The 15,343-nt window shown below is 40.9% G+C and overlaps 1 long non-coding RNA gene across 1 annotated transcript in view; it reads left to right on the top strand.

The window, feature by feature from the left end:
* The window catches only part of LOC105481934 (uncharacterized), a 35,691-nt gene extending 20,590 nt beyond the window's left edge, over positions 1-15,101 (top strand). Inside the window, exon 3 of the long non-coding RNA XR_011625364.1 lies at positions 14,944-15,101. This is a non-coding gene — a long non-coding RNA (uncharacterized lncRNA). The remainder of the gene's footprint in view (positions 1-14,943) is intronic.
* Positions 15,102-15,343: the final 242 nt, after the last annotated feature.

Raw genomic sequence — 15,343 nt, 5'->3', positions numbered from 1 at the left:
AACATCACAAATATAATGTTGGGTGCCAGAATTCAGTTGTACCTGCAAATGAATATGTGCTGTATGATTTCATTCTTTTAAATTAAAAAAATTAGTTACATGAAGTTTTGCTATTAGAAGAGGGTGATTTGGTTGGGAGCAGGGGTAGTAACAGGAAGGGAGTTCAAGGAGATTTCTCGTTGTTAGTTATGTTCAGTGTATCCATCTAGGTGCTAAACAGGTGCAATCAAAATTTTAGAATTCATCAATTTGCACGCTTATGACACATGCACTTTCCTGTATGTGTATTTCAATAAAATGTTTTGAAAAGTAAAATAACAAAAAGACACTACTAACAAAAATGACACTATTACATTAACTGTTATATTAAGGAAAACCTAAAAATGAGTTTTATAACAGGGGCTCTGCAGGTCATGCCGTCATGCTAAGAACCATATGTGCTCAAGATTCTCATGACCTTTTGGAAGGAGGTTGGGCTTGCTTGCTCTTTCTCTCTTTCTTTCTTTCTTTCTTTCTTTCTTTCTTTCTTTCTTTCTTTCTTTCTTTCTTTCTTTCTCTTTTTCTCTTTTCTTTCTTTCTTTTTCTTTTCTTTCTCTTTCTTTCTTCTTTTTCTTTTCTTTTTTCTCTCTTTTCTTTTCCCCTCTCTCTCTCTTTCTCTTTCTTTCTTTCACAGGGACTCACTGTCTCCCACACTGGACTGCAGTGGTGCAATCATGGCTCACTGCAGCCTCAAACTTCTAGGCTCAAGTGATCCTCCTGCCTCAACCTCCCGAGTAGCTGGGACTACAGGGGTGCACCACCACTAGTGGCCTTGTTTTTCTTTTCTGACAGCTGGTGCTACTCTCCGATAGTACCAACCAATATATCATAGACATCTGCACTATTTGGATTTTATTCCAGGACACCTGAACTGAGGGTAGAGAAGGAAGGAAGAAAGAAAGAAGAAAAAAGAAAAGCATGACTACCACACTCTCCTGTGAAAGTTCTACCTAATGGATATATTGTTTATAAATCATGTAAATCAGCCTATAACCTAGAATGAAGCCACCAGTGCACCACAAATGCTCTTTTATGGGGTGGGGTTAATGTCTGCAGTTCTGGGCAGCATTGTAGTTTGAATACAGGATTTGGTGTGATAATATGTAACAGCAAATGTCAAATTAGGTAGGGGTGTATACACTCTATTTCTATATATATATATCAGTATGTATGAAAGAGTTGGAAACTTACCTATGTAACAAAATATTTTACAAACAGAGGGAAGGACCCAGAGCAGATGGTTGAAAGCACCAACATAAGCTAATGCTCCATGAAACGTGCTCCATTGCTCACAGACACATTTCTCAACATCACTTATCCATTCAGAGATGAATAATTCTTTGTGGTAGGGACAGTTCTGTATATTCCTCTATCCACTAGATGCCAGGCATGCAACCCCCTGTTCAGGTTATTTTAGAGTATGTGTATGAAAGGACAGCTGTTAAGGAAGCAGGCCCAATTCCACAGCTTCAGAAAGTGGATGCCTAAACCTACAGAATGGGAAAAAATTTTTGCAATCTACCCATCTGACAAAGGGCTAATATCCAGAATCTACAAAGAACTCAAACAAATTTACAAGAAAAAAATCAAACAACCCCATCAAAAAGTGGGCAAAGGATATGAAAAGACACTTCTCAAGAGAAGACATTTATGCAGCCAACAGACACATGAAAAAATGCTCATCATCACTCGCCATCAGAGAAATGCAAATCAAAACCACAATGGGATACCATCTCACGCCAATTAGAATGGTGATCATTAAAAAGTCAGGAAACAACAAATGCTGGAGAGGATATGGAGAAATAGGAACACTTTTACACTGTTGGTGGGAGTGTAAATTGGTTCAACCATTGTGAAAGACAGTGTGGCGATTCCTCAAGAATCTAGAAACAGAATTACCATTTGACCCAGCCATCCCATTACTGGGTATATACCCAAAGGATTATAAATCATGCTGCTATAAAGACACATGCACACGTATGTTTATTGTGGCACTATTCACAATAGCAAAGACTTGAAACCAACCCAAATGTCCATCAATGATAGACCAGATTAAGAAAATGTGGCACATATACACCATGAAATACTATGCAGCCATAAAAAGGATGAGTTCATGTCCTTTGTAGGGACATGGATGAAGCTGGAAACCATCATTCTCACCAAACTATCACAAGGACAGAAAACAAAACACCACATGCTCTCACTCATAGGTGGGAATTGAACAATGAGATCACTTGGACACAGGGCAGGGAACATCACACACCAGGGCCAATCAGGGGGTGGGGGGTTGGGGGAGGGATAGCATTAGGAGACATACCTAATGTAAATGATGAGTTGATAGGTGCAGCAAACCAACATGGCACATGTATACCTATGTATAGCTCATCAAACCTGCACGTTGTGCACATGTACACTAGAACTTAAAGTATAATAATAATAATGAGAGTGGATGCCTATTAATCAAGAACTAACTACAATTTAGCAAATTTATTTCTAGGCTGGGGGAATGAAGCTGGAGAGTTGGACACAAGAGTCAGTACTCAGCTCTGAGAACATCTCAAAACTAACCCTCCTTCACCTCCAAAATACCTTCTAGCTTCTGTCCTCAAAAATATCCTCTATTTCTCGACTGTTGAGATAAGGGGAAAGAAGACAATAAAACAAACATCTTGACAACTTTGTGGGGCTTAGCCCAAACTCCCTAGAGAAACTCTCTTGACCAGAAGGTTGTAAATTGCTTTTCGAAATGGGTTTTTGATGACTACAGAGTGTACTGTCACATAGTAAATGTGGACATTATTTATGTCCCTGGACAGCAGCCATTTTGATTTTCCTTTGGGAAATTCATCCACACGTTTTGGTCACATATTTTGGTTAAATGACCTAGTCTTCAGCTCTAAGGGATTGCCTTAAGTCAGTCAGCACCTTCCATCTTCTCTGGCCACAGTGATTAGTTCAGAGATGAGTGTGTTGCCCAGTGCAAACCCATGAGACAGAGTAAATACTAGGAATTGTTGAGAAGATGAGGATTGGTCAGAATGTGGTAGCCACCTAGGTGTTGCTGAGTGAAGTTCTGAGGTTAAGAACTGTGGCAGCCATGTTGCTGCCATGAAGGGAATGGGCCTGATGGAAAGAAAGCGCTAAGAGTTATGACCAAGACTTACCATTTGATTCCTGGATCAAACTGTACCTGGAGTCAGGGCTCAATCTGGACTACTCAGTTATATAAACCAATTCTTATAATGTTTTATTTTTAAAATTTAACCCAGGATATAAATTTTCTATCACTTGCAGCATAAAGCGTCATAAGAAATACTGTATAGGCAGATTCTCTGGGAAAACCTCTCCTGGAGGATCTGACTTGGCAGGTCTGAAGAGAACCCAAGAACCTGGTGGTTTTGAAGTTCTCTAGCTGATTCCAATAACTAGCCAATTTAGTACATCTTTCTATGGCATGATTCTCAACCCTGGCTGCATGTTAGCATTGCTTGGGAAAGCAAAGATACTCGCAGAGCTTCCAAAAATAGATCCTGCCCCAGAAGAATTGCATAAGACTTCAAAGAGTAATGTCTTACCAAAGCTTTGCAGGTTAACATTTTAAAAATTGGATAATACCAACTGTTGGAGAAGTTGCATGAGAGCAACTGGAACTCTCCTACATAGCAGATAGAAATAGAAATTGATATAGACATTTTAGAAACCTTTGGCAGTATTTACTGAAGCTAAACGTATGCTTTCCTTATGGCCCAGCAGTTCCACTCCTAGAATTCAGTGGATATGATATGTGCAAGATTGTTCACAGCAACTTTATTCACAATAACCAAAAAATGGGAAAATCCAGATGTCCATCAATAGTAGAATGAACAAACTGTTGTTGTGTATGCATTCAGTAAAATACTACGCAGTATTATATATGTTATATATAATATAAAAGTACAAACTACTTACAGACGGCATCAATGGCTCACACAGACATATTCAGCTAAGACACAGATGTATAGGAATATAGATTGTATGATCTTATCCATATGAAGTTCGAGTGCAAGCACAACCAGGCCATGGTGACTGAAGTCAGAACAGGGGTTACCTGCAAGGAGGGCTTCTGGGGAGCTAGAAATGTTCTATATCTTGGTCTGTTGGTGTATCCAAGTAGGTGTAAAAATTCCTCAAACTTTGATGTAAAAATTGTCAAAAATCCTTGTAAAAATTCGTCAAGCTTTACACATAAGACTAGTGCACTTTACCAGGTATGTCATATCTCAATAAAAAGTAAAAAGCAAATAGGAAAAAAATATGACATGAATGTGCAGCCAGAGTTGAAAAGCCTTGTTCTAGAACCTCCAGCCTCAAAAGGGCATTTAACAGTAGGTCACACTCTGCTTGGTTTCTAGAACGTACCTTGTCCCTCTTATTTCTCTGAAGTCCTTCTTTCAATGGGCCGCCATGAAGACTGGCCTTCCTGTGTCATTCATGCCCCCTGGCCTGTGGGCAATGGGAAGGAGTGAATTAAATGCTCTAAATATTAAACTACTTGTAAACTTCCATTTTTACTTATAAGAATTTCTTATGCAATGATACCACTGGAAAATATAAATCCAAAATTTATCTGTGTATCTTCCTTTCCTGTGATATTTTCTAAACTGTAATATGGATGATATGTTGCTTTTTTTTCATATTGTACAATGAAGAAGTTTCTTGGCATCCTAGGCTGAAAGTGAAATTCATTTTAAAATATCTCTTCCTGGCCGGGCGCGGTGGCTCACGCCTGTAATCCCAGCGCTTTGGGAGGCCGAGGCGGGCGGATCACAAGGTCAGGAGATCGAGACCACGGTGAAACCCCGTCTCTACTAAAAATACAAAAAATTAGCCGGGCGCGGTTGTGGGCGCCTGTAGTCCCAGCTACTTGGGAGGCTGAGGCAGGAGAATGGCGTGAACCCGGGAGGCGGAGCTTGCAGTGAGCCGAGATCGCGCCACTGCACTCCAGCCTGGGCGACAGAGCAAGACTCCGTCTCAAAAAAAAAAAAAATCTCTTCCTGCCTTCAAATGATGGTCACAGCTATCTGACTGGGAAGCCGATTGATTACATTACAGAGTCCTTTACCTCAGCAGGCAACCAAAGTGCAGCTGCCACTCCTGGCCCAAGGCTGGCAGAGGCTTCTCAGCCCTGCGCAATGCCAGTATCTGAAACAAAAACGAGTAGTTAAATCTTCCCTTCAGATTGAAGATTCCCATCCAGTTCCTAGAATGAATTAAAATCCCATTCAAGATTGAGATTATACAATTCTTAAGGTTTCCACTATTTATGGTTGGAGGCTTCTTTTTCAAGTAGTGGGTTTATCTCTAACCCTAGAAAATACCCTTCTCTTTATTTTGACAATAATCATCACAAGCTACTCTGTGCAAAGCGAGATTTCAAAGCAAGTTAAGGTCCAGCTTTTATCCTAATGAGATTTATCAGGGACGCATGACATCTGCAAAAGGAAACATATTATGGTATAAACTATATCAAGAGTTTTTTTTTTTTTTAAAGGGAGTTCAAACAAAGTGGCCTGAGGGTTCAGAGTGGTTGAGATCACTTCCGATTAGGAGGAAATAACCAGAACCCCCCTTGCCCAGTCTCTGCCCATATGCCATATTTACATAAAGAGCAGTGAGAGGGCAAGAATGATGGAAAAGCAATTGAAACCCTACTGGATCCTCTGGGAGAATGTCAAAGGAAATACAAGAGATTGGCTGCAGCAAATCCCATCCTCCTCCATTTCTCTCTATCTCCCACACACTCTGGGAGAGGCTGCGACGACCCTAGGCTAATTACTTTTGTCCTGTAACAGATGACTTAGATCAGCCTCTACTGTAAACCTTTGATGTTGTTCCTCCCCATTTCTCTCCATTCACCAAAACAATAAAAACTCTAAGATCTGGAGCTTAGAGTCTACTGATGATGTCATTAGTCTAAGTATTTTATCTTCATTTAATTTTCATCACCACCCTCTGAGTTGGATTTAACTCATGTACAAGTTACAGATGAAGGAACCAAAGCACAGAGGAGTCAAGTAGCTTGCCAGATTCTCACAGCTGGTATGTGGTAGACCCAGAACCTTATGCTGGACTCCAAGCCCATGCTGAGATTGTTAAGTGTGAGCTCCATGGAACCTTTCTCCAGAAACAGAGCTCTGGACAACAAAAACAGCCCTCCAGACTGTAGCTGTCCAGGGCGCTGAGGCTGAAGAAAGATTTCCATGACCACAGGAGCTCACACTTACAATCTATACTCTCACTTAGCCTCAAAGTATTTGATGGTAGTATGTTGTCTTCTATTTTTATTTATATCTATTCGTGTCTATGTGCCTGCCATCCCCGCACCCCCATCATAAGAGTTATTGAGGACAGAGACTGTGACTTCCAGGACCCACTAGGAATCTGATACTGTCAGGCTGCCTTGACCAGAGTATGGGTTCAATAAACACCTGATTCCCTTTCCTATATTCCCTTTTGCACCCAGTGCCTAGCACAGTGCTATACACATACTTGGTACTCCAAAAATATTACATGAATCAAAGGCAGTAAGGACACAAATTTATTTCAGAATTTTAGGCCTAAGTTCTACATACCACTTTCATTTCTCTATATTTTGCATATTTTGTGCTGCAAAACAAATAATAAATAATGGCAGTGAGGCTTATTACAGAACTTTCAGATGAATTATGGCAGACTAATAGCAATCTTGCCCCAAAGCATCATCTGATCTAATGCATTAGTATGATTACTCTCAGCCTTTGAGTGAATTTCAATCATGCTTTTCTTTCTCTCAGTAAGAGCAATGATTAACCTGTTCATGAAACAAGACAAATGGAACTGGAAAAATAAGACTCACAAGCCACAGAATATGACTCATGATCAGAGGGGGAGAGACTAGCAATACCCGCAGAGGTCTGCCCTCAGCTCACAATTCATTCCCTTAGCTCATCCCCACTTGCCCTCACTACATGGTCTGTGTGCTTGAGGATCGGTGCTCTGTCACATGTAGCAGGAGTTGCTGGGTCTCCTGCCCAGACTCTGCTGCTGTAAATCATTGCTCCTCAGAGCTGAGTGTTGTATGCCAAGATTGGAATTGCCAGTATCCCAAATCCTGCAGACAAGCCTCTGCCGTAGACTTCTCCTTTGGATCTGAAAAGTGCCCTTGTAAAAAGGGTATTTCGGTATTGGGAGTCCAAGGCTTGATAAGATGAGGGTTGCAACATGACTAGGTAAATGGAACCTCAGATGACTGTGAGATTACCTTACAGGGCATGGGATGTGGGTTCCCACCTTACAGAAACAGGGGTTCTATAATAGGAGGAGCACTTCAGAAGCTGAAGAAGCACTTAGACACCCTCCCCTGAAATATTCCTCATTAATCAATTAAATCAAGGCATTTTGGTGCAACGGTGACTCCTTAGGGATTATATATATTATTTCTCCTAGTTTCCCCTGCCCTGGAGCCTAAACCCTAGGCCTCACCTGACTTCTTTGTGTTTTGCACCAAACTAAGAGCTAGATCCACCAAATACTACTACTAGTTAACATTTATGAAGCACTTACTAAAGCCAGGCACTGTTCCAGCTCTTTGTATTAACTTATTTAATTCTCACAACAACTCTCTAAGGTAGGATTTATATTTCCCTCTAATTTATGGTTGAACAAATGGAAGCACAGAGAAGTCTGGTAACTTGCTCAAGCTCAAAGAGTAGGTAAGAGTTGAGATTCAAACCTAGATAAGGGTAGCCCTGGAGCCCACTCCTTAAACCCTATAATATAGCTATGCTGAGAAAGAACAGTAGGTAGAGATGTCAGCAGAAGAGTCAAAGGCAGAGATATGTAGAGAGAGAGGGAGAAGATAGCCACAGCTTCCAGTTGCCACTCCTCGCTTCCGAAGATGGAGTCCATATGGGCTGGCTCCGTGACTTGCTTTGACCAATAGAATGTGGCAGAAGTGACACTGCGTATGTCAGAGGCCTAAGCTTTAAGAAGTACAATAGCTTCTGCTTTTTCCCTTTTAGAAACCAAGGATAAGAATGTTTAGGTTATTCTGCTGGAGAGAGAGAGCATGCCGAGGAGCCCTGGAAAACGAGACAGCTCACAGAGCAAGAGGCCATGTGGAGAAGGCCTGGAGGTAAAAATGCCTCATGGAACAAGAGGCCACATGCAGAAAGCCTGGAGGATGAGCTGCCCTGTGAAGTGAGAGGCCACGTGGAGAAGGCCTAGAGGAGGAGAAGCCTTCTGGAGCAAGAGGCCAAATGGAGAAGCCCTGGAGGGTTGGACACCTTGTGGAGAAGGAGGCCACGTGTAGAAGTCGTGGAAGTGAGAGGCCTCGTGAAGCCAGATGCCTTGTGGAGTGAGAGGCCGTGTGGAAGAACCCTGGGACTCAGCGGCTGATAGCACAGAGATCCTGTTGTGTGAGAGAGGCCTTCATGAACTTCCTGTCCAGCCCAGCTAGAGCCAGATGGAGTCATATGTGTGACCCCAAGTGAGACCAACAAAAGAATGACCCAGTGACCCTGAGAATTGTTAGAAATGCAAGGCACTAAGTTTTGGGGTAGTTTGTTACATAGCAATAGATAACTGATACAGATGGTTTGAATTACTTGACCTTAAAGTTTCTTCTTACCCCGAAAATTTATGGCTCAGTAAACTGAATTAAGCACATTTGACTGAAACAGAGAGATGGTGTAGGAAAAGACCAGAAGGTAAGGGTAGGGCAAAGTGAGGAGGGCTTTCCGTGCCACGATAAGGAATTTGAACTTTAACTGGTAGGTTCTGAAGCTGTCCGAGGAGGAAGTGACATGAGAAGATAGGTTTTTAGGAAGACCCACATAGGAGCAGCATGTAGATCAGACATGTGGGCACACAGAGCAGATGTGAGAGAGAAGGAGGCATGGAGACCTGATTGCTGAGCCAAAAGGATGCAGCTGAAAATTATGGAGCAAGCTACTGAATGCAGAATTAAACATTTAGTCTTCAAGATACAGATGTAAGCTGCTTTAACTACAGCCTTCTCTGTATCAACTCTTCATTTTTTCCAACTATGATGTTTTTACTTTCAAAAATCCATGGGAGAATACACGGTCTGTGGTTAAGAGCCTGGGATTTGAAATAAGAAAGACTTAGCTTTAAACCCCTTCTCTCACCTTCTAGCTGTGTAACTCTGGACAAGTTACTGAACCTTGCTGTATCCCAGCTTCTTCATTTGTAAAATGGATATAGTGATACTTGCCTCGCAGGAGTAATGCAAATATAAAAAGAGATTATGTCTAATGCATTTAGCATTGATAAATGGCTAAATGCTCAAGCAACATAAATACTCAATGATTATTTCTCTTTCGTGTAACAGTCCAGGTTGGGAGTGTCAGGTTGAGGGGGTGGCTCTTTTTCACATCTTCTTGAAAGAATTCATGGCAAAGGCTGTCTTCAGTTTATGCCTTCCATGGTTATTCTGGCCATCGCCATTCCAGAAAGAAGAGAAGAGAGCATAAAGGAGCCCGCCTAAAATGTTTTATGGGGTGGTCTCAGAAATGGCACACACTTCTACTTGCATTCCATTAGCAAGAACACATGGCTCACTGGCTGCCCACAGGGCTAGGGAACCCCAGCTAGAATCCTGTCCAATAGAAGACAGAGGGGAGAGAAGAGTGGGGTATTGGAGAGCGTCACAGAATTGCTAAACCAACCCGATTGCACATATCTACCACCAGACTGCACACCATTCCAGTTCAGTCATCATCCCTTGGGATGCAGCCTGGGCATTACAATTTTTTAAATCTCCTGAAGCGACTCTAATGTGCAGCAAAGTTTAAGAACCACTGGCTTAAACCACCATTACTTGGTTTTTCTATTGCTTGCAGCTGAAATCATTTTTAACGTATAGGTTTTCAGGGGCGGTGCTTCTCAGCCTTGTCTGAACATTAGAATCATCTGGAAAGGTTTAAGAACATTTCAAGCCTGGGCAACAGGGTGAAACCACATCTCTACAAAAAATTTAAAAATTAGCCTGGTGTGGTGGTATGCCTGTAGTCCTAGCTACTTGGGAGGCCAAGGGGAGAGGATTGTTGAGACCAGGAGGTTGAGGCTGCAGTGAGCCGTGATCATGCTACTACAGTCCAGCCTGGGGGACAGAGCAAAGTTTTTTTGTTTTTTGTGTTGTTTTTTCTTGCCTCAAAACAAAAAGCACAAAACATTTTAGTGGCAGGCCATGCATAGTGAGCCAGTAATGTTGGTATTACTGCTATAATCCCAGCACTTTGGGAGGCTAAGGCGGGAGGATTGGTTGAGACCAAGAGTTCAAGACCAGCCTGGGGAACATAGTGAGACCCCCCATCTCTTCAAAAAAATTTTTTTAATTAGCAGACATAATATTTGGGAGGCTGATACAGGAGAATCAGCCAGAAGGTTGAGGCTGCAGTAAGCCATGATCATACCATTGTACTCCAGCCTGGGCAACAGAGCAAGACCCAATCCCTAAACAAACAAACAAACGAACGAACAAATTTCAGTGCCCAGGCTGCACTCCATACCAATCATATCAGAGTTTCTAGGGGTGGGACTCAAGCATCTGTAGTTTTTAAAGCTTTTCAGGTGATTCTGATGTGCAGGCAAGTTTAGGAAGCACTGTGCTCAAAAAATGGTTAAATTGTTGAGACTTACTTCCTGTACACCTCTCTGTCTTATGGGTTAAGACTACACTTCTCAACCTGGCACAGTGGCTTATGCCTGTAATCCCAACACTTTGGGGGACCAAGGCAAGGGGATTCCTTGTGTTTCAGAATTCGAGACTGGCCTGGACAACATATTCAGACCTCATCTCTACTAAACATTTTAAAAATTAGCCAGGTGTGTTGGCACACACCTATAGTCCCAGCTACTCAGGAGGCTCAGGCAGGAGGATTTCTTGAGCCTGGGAGATAGAGGCTGCAGTGAGTCATGACCTCATAACAGAGCAAGACCCTGTCAAAAAAAAAAAAAAAAAAAAAAAAAAAAGACTTCACTTCTCAAACTGCAATGAGTATAGGAATTTTCTGGGGTCCTTGTTAAAATGCAGACTGTGATTCAGTAGGTCGAGGGTGGCACCTGACATTCTGCATTTCTAACAAGCTCCTGGGGAGGCTGGCCTACTAGTACACGCTCCACACTTTGAGTAGCAAGGGGTTAAGCAACCATAAGGAGTTATGTAACTCTAAGTTACAATTTAGCAGTTAGTTACATGAATAAAAATGTTTGAAAATCAGTGAGGAATATACTTTCTTGTTCCTTCCTTCAAGGGAACTATCATCCCATAAAAATGTAATAAATACTTGCATATTTCAAGCCGTCAAGAGGGCTGTTTCAAATTACCCCATGAGACATCTCAAAAAAGAAATAATCCTCTCTCAGTACCCAAGGGGAATTGGTTCCAGGACCTCCATGGATACCAAAATCCGCAGATGCTCAAGTCCTGGATATAAAATGGTGTAATATTTGCATATAATCTATCCACATCGTCCTGTATACTTTAAATCATCTCTAGATTACTTAAAATACCTAATACAATGTAAGTGCTATATAAATAGTCGTTACGCTGTATTTTGTTTGTATTATTTTTTATTGTTGTATTAATATTTTTTATTAATTTTTCCCAAATATTTTTGATCTGCAGTTGATTGACTCTACAAATGTGAAACTGATGGAAACAGGGCCAGCTGTATTCGACAGATATACTGTCTTTGAGGAAAAATGGCTTGATCTTTTGTCCAAGGAAGTTAGAAAAGTGTAGGCAGAGAAAGTCTGTGTCATCATTTTTTTAAATTTTAAACTAAAATTTTTTGCTTTAACAAATTCATCTGTCGTTAAACTAATAGCAAAGCACTGACAATAACTTCCAGAAGAAAATGCAGGAATGCTTTCTTAAAGAGGACACAAAATGAGGACAAACCACAAAGGAAATGGATACACTTCACTATCCTGGAATTAAAACATCCGTGCATCTAAAGCTCGTCAAAACTGAAAACATAAGCAATATCAATTTTCTCTTATCCCATTCTTTCTTGAATTTCCTCCAAGCTTGCGCTTACCAAGGTCTGATGACCTGCCCTTTGAGAAACCCAGTGTTCAATGCCAGGCCTCCGCTAACTTTACCTTATTCTCCAAAAGCTGTGTTCTCTTGATTTACAGAATACCTCTCACTTGCTCTTTTCTTATTACCTTTTTAAAAAGAAATACTATATGCACATACTTAAAATTGATTTGTATTTAGACTTATAAATGAAAAAAAACCAAAGCTCATTTTCCCCTCCTTACCTCTCCTGATGCCTGTTCCCCAATGACAACCGCTTTCCACTGTTTAACTTTTTCTTCCAATATTTAAGTGAATAATACCTTTTTATTTTTTGACTGGGGTGTGGTGGCTTATGCCAATAATTCCAGCACTTTGGGAGGCCATGGCAGGAGGATCACTTGAACCCAGGAGTTAGAGACCAGCCTGGACAACACGGGGAAACCTCACCTCTACAAAAGATACAAAAATTAGGCGGGTATGGTTGTGCATGCCTGTAGTTCCAGCTCCTTGGTAGGCTGAGGTGGGAGGATCGATTGAGCCCGGCAGGTTGAGGCTACAGTGAGCCTTGATCACACCACTGTACTCCAGCCTGGGTGACAGAGTGAGACCCTGTCTCAGAATAAAAATATATATATTTTTTTATTTATCACTTTTAGATATCTGGCAAAGATAGGATCTGCCACATCTCTTCCTTGTTATAGAAAAGCCTTTCTCTTTGCAATAAATAAATATTCTGCACAATAATATTATCTGGTCCCTCTGCAGCCTGTTACCTGGTAAGCAGTTTTATTGATGGCATTCATTGATCCCTTCTTGCCTTAATCAGTTATTACATTGGGGTTGCAAATGGTTATTTTTCTATCTAAGTTCACATTTCTTATCTGGCATGTTTTCGTTCTTTTCTTTTTTTATATTATGTCAATATGTTGGCATTAGTTATACTAATTGTTATTTTTGATGCTTTAATTGTTCCAAATTTGTCTAACGGGAGTCCTTCAAGTTGCTTCCTGTAACTTTTTGACATGATCCCATTAGTTCTTATTTCCTTAATTTCTGGAACAACAAGATGTCAAGGTTCACCTGTACTCTACCTGCAATAGACTTGAACCTAGCCATTTCCGCCAAAGAGCCTTAATACCTTTTAGTGGAGAATGCTTTTTTGGTTTTCTTATTATAAAAGTAATACAGGCCTATTGTAGAAAAAATAGAAAATAAAGGAAAATATAAAGAAGAAAATAAAAACCATATATTTCTCTAGCATCTAGAGTTAACCTCTCTTAATTTAATGTACTTCTGTCCAGGATTTTTTCTATTAAAAAAAATAGAAATTTCTCCTCTTCTACTTCTTCCTTGCTAGGTGAGCATGGGAATGTTATTTAACTGCTCATAACTTACTTTTCTCAATTATAAGATGAGATTAATAGCAGTTCTTCTATATAGCATTGTTTTGGCAATTAAATTAAGTAATAAGGTGTTTATTACAGAGTCTATCACACAGTAAGGGCTCAATTATACTATTAGAATTATCATTTCAGGCCAGAATGGTGAGTAGGATTTGAGCTAACATTAATGGGAGAGGAGGATTTAGGCTTATGGTGGTGAGATAGAGGGGCATTCTGAGAGAAAGAAAAAATCATAGCACAAGGTCTATTGAGCAAACCTGTTGAGGCAGAGTTATGAAGATTAAATAAAATTGCTGTCATGGCTGGGTAAGGTGACTCATGCCTATAATCCTAGGATTTTGGGAGGCTGAGGTGGGAGGATCACTTGAGCCCAGGAGGTCAAGGCTGCAGTGAGCCATGATCACGCCACTGCACTCTAGTCTGGGTGACAGAGCAAGATGTCTCAAAAAAAAAAAAAAAAAAAAAAATTGCTCTTGGCCAGGCATGGTGGCTTACACTTGAGGCAAGGAGTTCAATACCAGCCTAGCCAACATGGCAAAACTCCATTTCTACTAAAAATACAAAAATTAGCCAGGTGTGGATGGCACGCGCCTATAGTCTCAGCTACTTGGGAGGTTAAGGTGGGAGGATTGCATCTACCTGGTTTCAAACTCTCCCTACTCTGTGTCCTCTTTCAGATCTGATAAATTTAGTTTTTATTTTATGTATTGATTTATTCTCAGAGCCAGGGTCCACTGTGTCTCCCAGACTGGAGTGCAGTAGTGACATCATAGCTCACTGCAGCCTTGACCTCCCGGGCTCAAGTGATCTTCCTGCCTCAGCCTTCCAAGTAGCTGGGACTATGGGTGTGACCCACCATACCTGGCTAATTTTTTCTTTTTTGTAGAGATTGGGGTCTTGCTATGTTGCCAAGGCTGGTCTCAAACTCCTGAGCTTAAGTGATCCTCCCATCTCAGCCTCCAAAGTGCTGGGTTTACAGGCATAAACCACTGTGCCTGAACCAGATCTGATAAATTTCTTAAAGGTACCCTGGGCACACTAAGATGGTTATATAGTGTTAAGCATGTATATACGCCACTTCTAGCTGTGTGACTACAGAAAAATTACTTAACTTCCTTCATTATTTAGAATGAGATTTATGAATATATATATAGTATAAGGTCATTGTAAGAACAAACGCAATGTCATATATGTAGCACCTAACACCATGCCAGCCAGTCCTATATGTAGGACAAACAACAAACAATAATGTTTATTTATGATGATGCAGTTGAGACTGAAAATCTTTCTAGTTTCAGCGTTCAGAACCCCCCACCGCCCATCATTATGTTGTTTCTTATTAAATTTGTAAGCTAGAATGCCCATCAGATACATTGCCTTAAATGTGCAGATCATACATATTAAAAAAGACTCTCTTGTCTATTCCCACCACAGGTATCCACACAATTCATCCATTCATTCCTCAAGCATGTGTTGAGCGTTTGGCGATGCTTCATGGTGTTGGACTCTGGGCATTCACAGATGAACACATCTCACAAAAGGTGAAAATGTTTAAATCACGTGGGATAGAGAACATTCAGGGTTGAAAGTCAGAATACATGTTTGGTTATAATACTGCTTATTAAGCAAGTAGAAAATTAGAGTAAATATCAGAATTCAGCCCTTTAAGAAGACATACCTTCCAGAGAGCCTCAAAGGCAAGGTGGGCATTTGATGGCTTTATCTGGGTACATACACTGCAGGTTCACCGTGAGCAGGTGAGAGACATGGTTATACCTCTGAAATGCTGCAAGTTCATTTTTGAAGGATTTGTGACAGGAAACAGGAAAAGTTC

This window comes from Macaca nemestrina, chromosome 7 (genome assembly GCF_043159975.1).
Source record: "Macaca nemestrina isolate mMacNem1 chromosome 7, mMacNem.hap1, whole genome shotgun sequence".
NCBI classification, from domain to species: Eukaryota; Metazoa; Chordata; class Mammalia; order Primates; family Cercopithecidae; genus Macaca; species Macaca nemestrina.
Note: the sequence above shows the minus strand (reverse complement) of the source record. Positions and strands in the feature narration are given on the sequence as shown.